This window comes from Drosophila rhopaloa, unplaced genomic scaffold (assembly GCF_018152115.1).
Source record: "Drosophila rhopaloa isolate 14029-0021.01 unplaced genomic scaffold, ASM1815211v1 contig_2, whole genome shotgun sequence".
Lineage (NCBI taxonomy): Eukaryota > Metazoa > Arthropoda > Insecta > Diptera > Drosophilidae > Drosophila > Drosophila rhopaloa.
Window position 1 is genome coordinate 182,816 of NW_025335083.1, and position 9,580 is coordinate 192,395.

The window sequence follows — 9,580 nt, forward strand, 5'->3', positions numbered from 1 at the left end:
CTATATGTTCTCTAAGAATGTCATCTAGCGCTCTTTGAAAAATGGAAGGGGCATTTTTAAGTCCAAACGGGAGTCTGGTAAACTCATATTTGCCTTGATTTACTGAAAATGCAGTTTTTTGTATGTCTGATTGTCTGAGTGGGATTTGGTGAAATCCACTTTTAAGGTCTAAAACAGAAAAAAATTTATTTTGTCCTAGTTGTGCCAGTACATTGTTTATGTCTGGTATAGGGTATCTGTCTGGAATAGTGACCAAGTTAAGCTTCCTATAGTCAATCACCATTCTAGGTTTTTTCTGTCCGGAGGCATCCATTTTTTTGGGTACAATCCATATTGGAGAATTATACGGAGACCTTGAAGGTCTAATTACGCCGTTTTCGAGTAGCTCTTGTATTTGTTTTTCGACTTCGGGCCTAAGAGCTTCTGGGTATGGGTAGTGCCTCGAGTATATTGGACTTTCGTTTGTACTTCTTATAGTGGCTTCTACTTTGGTAGTGTACGTCAGTTTTTCGTCCGGGTCGCCAAATAAGTTTGGAAATTTTAAGCAAATAATTTTTAAATTTTCTTTTTCGTTTTTGTTGTATGGTCTATTCGAATATCTAACTTGTTGACTTCGGGAGAAGCTTTCTGTTTTATTATACCCTTGCAGAGGGTATTATAATTTTGGTCAGAAGTTTGTAACGCAGTGAAGGAGACGTTTCCGACCCTATAAAGTATATATATTCTTGATCAGGATCAATAGGGGAGTCGATATAGCCATGTCCGTCTGTCCGTCTGTTTCAATACCGTTTGCGAGCTCAGTTTAAAAGCTAGCGATCTGAAACTTTCACACTCGTCCTAAAACATGTGTACGCAGATCAAGTTTGAAAATCGCCCCGATCGGACGTCTATATCCTATGGCTCCCATAGGAACAATCGGATATATCTTGCACGAATTGATGATATTTCGCGCAGTGTAAAAGCTATTGACATGAATCTTTCCAAATCGTATTTTTTTATGCATACTTTGATCAGGGTAAAAGCGCGTGGCGATCGGACGTCTATATCCTATAGCTCCCATAGGAACAATAGGGTAAAATCGGTCCAAATTTTATGTTTTTCAGAATATTTCGCGCTGTGTAAAAGCTATTGCTATAAATTTTTTCAAATCGTATTTTTTTATGCATTCCTTCATCAAGGTAAAAGCGCGTGCTGATCGGACGTCTATATCCTATAGCTCCCATAGGAACAATCGGATATAACTTTCAAGAATGGAAGATATTTCGCGCAGTGTAAAAGCTATTAACATAGATCTTTCCAAATCTTATTTTTTTATGCATACCTTGATCAGGGTAAAAGCGCTTGGCGATCGGACGTCTATATCCTATAGCTCCCATAGGAACAATACGGTGAAATCTGTTAAAATTTAATGATTTTTATTTTATTTCGCACAGTATATAAGCAATTGACATGAATCTTTCCAAATCGTATTTATTTATGCGTACCTTGATTAGGATAAAAGCACGTGACGATCGGACGTCTATATCCTACAGCTCCCATAGGAACAACAGGGTGAAATCGGTCCAAATTTGTTGGTTTTCTGAATTTTTCGCGTAGTGTGTAAGCTACTGACATACATTTTTCCAAGTCTTATTTATTTACGCATATCTTGATTAGGGTAAAAGCGCTTGCCGATCGGACGTCTATTTCTTATAGCTTCCGTAGGAAAAATAGTTAAAGGCTGCGAAAGTATTCCTTTTTTTCCATTTTTATATGACATTTTTGCAGTATAAAAGCAATTTACATCAAACGACGCAAATCTAGTTTATTTATGTATACCTTATTCCTTTCGCTACTTTTTCAGTTTTAGCAATTTCGTCAAAGTCTGCAAGGGTATTAAAACTTCGGCTTGCCGAAGTTAGCTTCCGTCCTCGTTTTAATTTTACGTTTGTTTTTAATTGAAATGTAACCTTCCTGCATATTTATTTGAGCGTTGATTTCGCGAAGTGTATCATTTCCTATAATAGCATCGAAAGATTTTAATGAGGGTAGTAAAAAGAATTTAACAAATGTATCTTTTAAGTCAAATGGGTTGGCAATTGTGTGGTGGGTGATATGGATATCTCCGGCTACGGAGCTTACATAAAAAGATTTATTATTTTCGATTGGTTTTTTTACCAATCGCGGTTGGATATAATTTTTATTAGAGCCGGTGTCTACTAAAATTTTGATCATCTCTCCATCACCGGTTTTACATTGAAAGTAAGGTAATGAAGAGGATTTTACTCTAAAACGAGGACGGAAGCTAACTTCGGCAAGCCGAAGTTTTAATACCCTTGCAGACTTTGACAAATTGCTAAAAGTGAAAAAGTAGCGAAAGGAATAAGGTATACATAAGTAAACTAGATTTGCATCGTTTCAAGTCAATTGCTTTTATACTGCAAAAATGTCATATACAAATAGAAAAAAAGGGATACTTTCGCAGCCTTTAACAATTTTTCCTATCTCCTTTAAGATATAGACTTCCGAGCGGCAAGCGCTTTTACCCTAATCAAGATATGCGTAAATAAATAAGAATTGGAAAATTTTATGTTAGTAGCTTACACACTGCGCGAAAAATTCTGATAATCATCAAATTTGGACCGATTTCACCCTATTGTTCCTATGGGAGCTATAGGATATAGACGTCCGATCGGCACGCGCTTTCACCTTGATCAATGTATGCATAAAAAAATAGGATTTGGAAAGATTCATGTCAATAGCTTGTATACTGCGTGAAATATCCTAAAAATCATTAAATTTTAACCGATTTTACCCTTTTGTTCCTATGGGAGCTATAGGATATAGACGTCCGATCGTCACGCGCTTTTACTGTGATCAAGGTACGCATAAAAAAATAAGATTTGGAAAGATTTATGTCAATAGCTTTTACACTGCGCGAAATATCTTTCATTCTTGCAAGTTATATCCGATTGTTCCTATGGGAGCTATAGGATATAGACATCCGATCGGGGCGGTTTTCAAACTTGATCTGCGTACACTTGTTTTAGGACGACTGTGAAAGTTTCAGATCGCTAGCTTTTAAACTGAGCTCGCAAACGGTATTGAAACAGACGGACAGACGGACGGACGGACAGACGGACAGACGGACATGGCTATATCGACTCCCCTATTGATCCTGATCAAGAATATATATACTTTATAGGGTCGGAAACGTCTCCTTCACTGCGTTACAAACTTCTGACCAAAATTATAATACCCTCTGCAAGGGTATAAAAATAAAGGCCAGTATATTCGGTTTCCTCTGTTTCTTGTTCGAAATCTGGAATTTCCGCGTAGTATTCGGCTGCTGTCTCGTCAGTTTCCGTTAATTGGTCGGTATTTTCTAATGTCTGTTCTTGTTCAGTGTTTATGTGAAAATTTCTCTGTCTTTTATCTACCAGTCCGCTTGTCATTTGAGGTGGTGGTCGTTTTCCCTGCATTTCATTATTTGGTCTGTTCATATAATTTATTTGTCTTGTCTGTAAACTTTCATCTATATCCATAGGTTCTGGCTTAGGCTGAGGTTTTGGAGCCAATGGACGTGGTGGTTATATTGCTGGGTAAGCAGAATATGGTTGTCGATGTCCACTGAATTGCATTTGCTGCTGTTGAAAATAGGGTGTCGTTTTCGGGGTCTGTGGAACGTGAGCTAATGTGGGATAAATGGTTGTCTAGCTGCGTTGAATGGTTGCTGTGCGAATTTTTTTGGTAAGGCAGGTCCTCTAGTAGGGCCTTCAAATTTTCTTGAATTGTTTTGATTATTATTGGCGTAATTAGTTCTGAAATTTTTATTTTCTAGTCTTTCGCAAAGTTGAAGTGCAGATGGAAGATCTGCCGGCTCTTTGGTACCTAGCAGTCTAGGCAAGTGGCCGTTAAGACCTCTAATAAAAGTATCAAGCGCCTTGTCTCTGTAAGATTTGGCAAAAAGATAGATTGATTCTCTTCCCATTTCCATGCATGAAATTTTGTTCAAGATGAGTGATAAGTGAGTATAGACCTGTTGGTAGAAATCTGCTGTGGTTTGATTACCCTGTACTAACGAAGTCATCTGATATTCTAATGTCGTAACGTCTCGTTTATCAGCGTAGTGGGCTGTTAAACATTTGGAGATTGCTGTCCAGTTTAGTGGTGTGTTATATGATTCTAGAACTGAGTCTGCATTACCTACTATTTTGTTTCTAATAACATTTAAAATTGAATAGTACCTGAGGGATCCTTCTGTTAATGAATATATTTTTATTATTCTCTCTACGCTCTTTCTCCAAGAGCTGAATTCTCCTGCTTGGCCAGAAAATTCCCTGAGGCTTTTTACTATGTCTGGGACTCTGTCAAATTCATTCATATTATTTGCATTAGCAGTATAGGTTTGATCGAGTAGCGGCACTGAATCTGGATTAAATTTTTGATTTAGAATTCTCTCTACTATTTCTTGTATTTGGGCTTGCATATTAACTAAGTTTGCTGGGACTTGGTTTATTTCAGGGGATTGTACCCCACTATTGGGTAGCATCGCGGGCCTGATCAGATTATTAGGATTAGCCATTGTTATAAAATATTTTTTGTATGTGTAGGGTTGTATGTAAAATATAAATTCTTAAATTAATAATTTTTTAGATTTTAGATATGATTTGTTTTGTGTGATTCTTTGCTTTGTTTTTGCTTTTGTTGTGGCTTTTTGCCTTTGTTTTAGCTTTTTAGCTTTTGTTTAAAAAGATTTCTTTTAGGTATGTTTCGCTTTTGTGATTTCTTATTTGGTTTGTGGTTTGTAATTAAAAGTTAGCTTACAGTAAAATAAAATACATCCTGAACCGGTCAGTTGGTAGTAGTCCTTTTTGCTCCTTGCTACTGGGGTACCTTCCTGACACTCCCGTCCAGTTGTCTACGGCGATCGCCTGCAGTCTGATGTAAGTGAGTCCTTTTCTTGGCGGGTCGTCCAGCAGTGTTGCCTTTCCTTTGGTGCTCCTTTTTTTCCGGTGTTACCAGGGCAGCCTATGGGGTGCACTTGCAGGTGATTTTTGGAGTCGCGACTTATTTTTCGGATCGGTGGAACCCGGGCAGCCTATGGGGTGCTCTTACGAGTGTTCCTTTGATTCGATACCAAGGATATTTCCGCGGACAGGACCTCTAAACGTTGGGCGCCAGTTAAAAACGAGTGACTTCAGTATTTAAAAAAATATAAATTTTAGGACACTTGGACCGTATTTATTTGCACAAAAATTGGAACTAAATTATGTTTACAGAAATTGCCATATTTATACCCAATAACTTTGTCGCTGCCTCTGCCAACGTCGGAGCTTTGTCGTTGTCCTCGCTGCAGCGGGATGTGGTTCAGACGCTGCAGTCAGCGCTTTTTGGGGGCTACTGACCGAAGCCGGGAAGTTGCCCTTGCACTTCTACTTGCTGGTGCAATACCGGATGCGCGTGGCCAACTTTGGTTGCGAATTCGTTTTGTGTTAACTTATACCTATAGCTATCATCTCGGCAATTAGTATGTTGTTCGAAAAAATTATGGTGAAACAATTAATAAGGCAAATTAAGCAATACGACATATTAAGAAACGAACAATATGGTTTCCGCGAGGGAAACAACTTTATTTTTGAAAACATCCACCGTAGACGTGCTACAATAGCTTGTGCACTTGATTTCGAAAAGGCATTCGATACAGTCTGGACTCAAGGCCTGGTTCATAAAATGATTACCATTTATAGATTCAACCCCAACACCGCAAGATTAATACAAAACTACATAACAGACAGAACCTTTAGCGTTTCCAACCTAGATGGCACAGAAAACTCTATGACCAGATCTATAACAGCAGGAGTGCCTCAAGGCTCTATACTGGCCCCCATTTTGTATAATATATATTTAGCAGATATGCTGTCATACGGACCACCCGAACCAAATTCGTCCACCCGAATATTAAACTTATTTATGCTGATGACATCCTTATCTTAGGGTCTGGTGCGTCCGCTCATCGAACCGAATCAAAAATGAACAAATTTTTAGAACACACTATGTGAATACTTTACAAAATGGCACCTTAAGTTAAATAGTAGCAAATGTGTAAGCAGCATTTTCAAAGGACCAACAACTTGCAACCTCTATAAGACTGAAAAAAAATTTTGCCCCAAATTGTTCATTTATTACAATATTCCTCTTCAAAATCAAAAACAATTAAAATACCTAGGAGTAATATGATGAAAATTAAACTTCATCAAACAGGCTGAATACGGCTTACAAAAGGCAACAATGAAACTAAAAGAAATACATCACATTTTTAAACCAATAATCATTAAATAAATGTAAAATAATTGACCTATTCACATTGACATATAGAAAGCTTATTCAACCAATTCTTCTCTATGGGCATGTAGCTTGGATGAGCCTGAGCTTTGCTCAAATGGAACATCTACGAACCTTCGAAAGACACATACTTCGGAAGTCAAAAGGCCGTCAAAGAAACCGAGACACTCTCCACTATGTATCTAATAAAGCACTATATTCTGTAGCTAAAACAAAAAAAATAGATGAAATGGCGGTTTAAATCTTAGAAAAATTCATCTCAAACTATAACATAAAACAAGAAAGGAAAGTTAACTTCGGGCGGAGCCGAAGTTGATAAACCCTTGCAGAATATTCTATAAATTATATTCACCAAAATTATTCATATGATGCATTCTTAATACTCATAAAAAGTCCCAACTTTCTAACTTTAAAAACACCAAAGTTATGACATTTCCAATCGTTCAGTTATATGGCAGCTATAAGATATAGTCGGCCGATCCTTATGAAATTTGATAGGTCGGATTGATTGGCCAAAAATAAAACCCATAGAAAATCCCAACTTCCTAACTTTACAAACACCAAAGCTATGGCATTTCCGATCAATCAGTTATATGGCGGCTATAGGATATAGTCGTCCGATCCTTATGAGGTAGGTCGGATTGATTATCCAAAAATAAAACCCATAGAAAATCCCAACTTCCTATTTTTAAAAACACCAAAGTTATGGCTTTTCCGATCGTTCAGTTATATGACAGCTATATGATATAGTCGCCCGATCCGGCTCTTTCCGACTTATATACTACCTGCAATGGAAAGACAACTTTTGGGAAAGTTTCAAGCAGATAGCTTTAAAACTGAGGGACTAGTTTGCGTAGAAACGGACGGACGGACGGACAGACGGACGGACAGACGGACATGGCTAGATCGACTCTCCTGGTGATGCTGATCAAGAATATATATACTTTATAGGGTCGGAAATGTCTCCTTCACTGTGTTGCAAACTTTTCACTGAAATTATAATACCCTCTGCAAGGGTATAACAACGAAAAATTCCTTATAGACACTCTACTGAATTAATCACACCTAACTTTATAAGACACCTAGATACAGTTGGAATCCTTTACAATCGAAATAGAGAACTAATGTTCTATAATAGGAAATTCCAATCCCTCAACCCTTATGATGGTTTATTTTATATCTGAATACGCTATAAATTAAAACTCTAATCCCTCTCTGTAAATACACCCCCATTCCCTTAAAAAATGTAAATACACCCCCTAATTATAAGAAATAGCCATAAGACAAAACCAAATCATAACCAATTAATGTTCTCAAGTTTTTTTTTTCTCTAAGAAAATTTTTTATACCCTTGCAGAGGGTATTATAATTTTGGTCAAAAGTGTGCAACGCAGTGAAGGAGACATCTCCGACCATATAAAGTATATATATTCTTGATCAGGATCACCTCCTGAGTTGATATAGCCATGTCCGTCTGTCCGTCTGTCTGTTTCTACGCGAACTAGTCTCTCAGTTTTAAAGATATCGAATTGAAACTTTGCACACACCCTTCTTTCCTTCGCACGCAGTATATATGTCGGAACGGCCGGGATCGGCCAACTATATCCTATAGCTGCCATATAACTGATTGATCGGAAATGTCATAACTTTGGTGTTTGTTAAGTTAGGAAGTTGGGATTTTCTAGGGGTTTTATTTTTCGCCAATCAATCCGACCTACCAAACTTCATAAGGATCGGCCGACTATATCCTATAGCTGCCATATAACTGAACGATTGGAAATGCGATAACGTTGGTGTTTTTAAAGTTAGGAAGTTGGGATTTTTTATGAGTATTAAGAACGCATCATATGAATAATTTTGGAGAATATAATTTACAGAGTATTCTGCAAGGGTATATCAACTTCGGCTCCGCCCGAAGTTAGCTTTCCTTTCTTGTGTTTTGCTGAAACTGAAAAAATTAAACTACATAATTACATAAACGAAACAAACAATAAAATAAGTACAACAGTACAAATGTTATCATATATCCCAGTGCCTAATACCCTGATAAGCTAAAAGCGTAGGGTTAAAACTCAATATAACTTTAATTTACCAGTAAGCATGGAATTTGTCACACATGTTTTACTATTAAAAAAAGATTCATCTTGTATCAGAACCAACGAAATTGACAATAAATACATTACATTACAAAATAAGTTTGCGTGATCAAAAATGTCTGAATCTGCAGTTGCAACGGCCGCGTCCCCAGTGGCTGCCCCACCACCGCCAGTTGAGAAGAAGGTGGCTGCCAAAAAGGCATCTGGATCCGCTGGCACTGCACCGCCATCGCACCCGCCAACTCAGCAAATGGTGGACGCGATGCCCAGAAATTGGCTCCATTCATTAAGAAGTATTTGAAATCCGCCGTCGTCAATGGGAAACTGATCCAAACAAAGGAAAAGGGCGCGTCTGGTTCATTTAAACTGTCGGCGTCTGCCGCGAAGGACCCCAGGCCAAAGGTAGCGTCTGCTGAGAAGAAAGTCAAAAGCAGGAAGGTAGCCGTTAAGAAGACCGGAGCCACCGCCAAGAAGGCTGCCGGAGCTGCCGACAAAAAGCACAAGATCAAGAAGGCGGTGGCCACCAAAAAGACCGCCGAGAAGAAGAAAACCGAGAAGGCAAGGGCCAAGGATGCTAAGAAAACTGGAACCGTGAAAGCAAAGCCAGCAGCACCAAGGCCAAGTCGACCACAGCGAAGCCGAAGGCAGCTAAAGCACCCAAAACCAAGCCAGCGGCGTCTGCTAAGCCGAAAAAGGCGGTAAAGAAAGCAGCTGCCCCTGATACAGCTAAGAAGCCGAAAGCAAAGACTACCGCTGCCAAGAAGTAAACTGTAAAAAAGTACAAGTACCTGTACCTGGACGCTTACAGTCGCAATTTAAGATTTCGAAATCTGAAATTGATTTATACAAGCCCTTTTCACGGCTACAATGTTTGTTAGCAAGAGAAAAATTCTTTCGATATACAGTGGATCGCAGCTTATTTCGTGCAGTTACCTAAAAAAAGTTCAAGTCGTTATTCCTGCTAAACTAAAAAAGATAACAGAAAAATTTAAATGCAGTATTTTAAAAGGGAATATAAACTTGTTTATTAAATTAAAACGATTTCCTTAATCGTAAAAACAAAATACTTATTAAATAAAAAAAAAATGTGCAGGCTTTTTTCATGCCGCAGCTTATTTCGTGCAGTTCATTCTTCTTAACTTATTATTTGTAATTTAAAA

At 38.1% G+C, this 9,580-nt stretch overlaps 1 pseudogene; it reads left to right on the forward strand.

Annotated features, from left to right (window-relative positions):
- Positions 1-8,531: 8,531 nt before the first annotated feature.
- LOC108049316 lies at positions 8,532-9,187 on the forward strand (annotated as a pseudogene).
- The last annotated feature ends 393 nt before the right edge of the window (positions 9,188-9,580 follow it).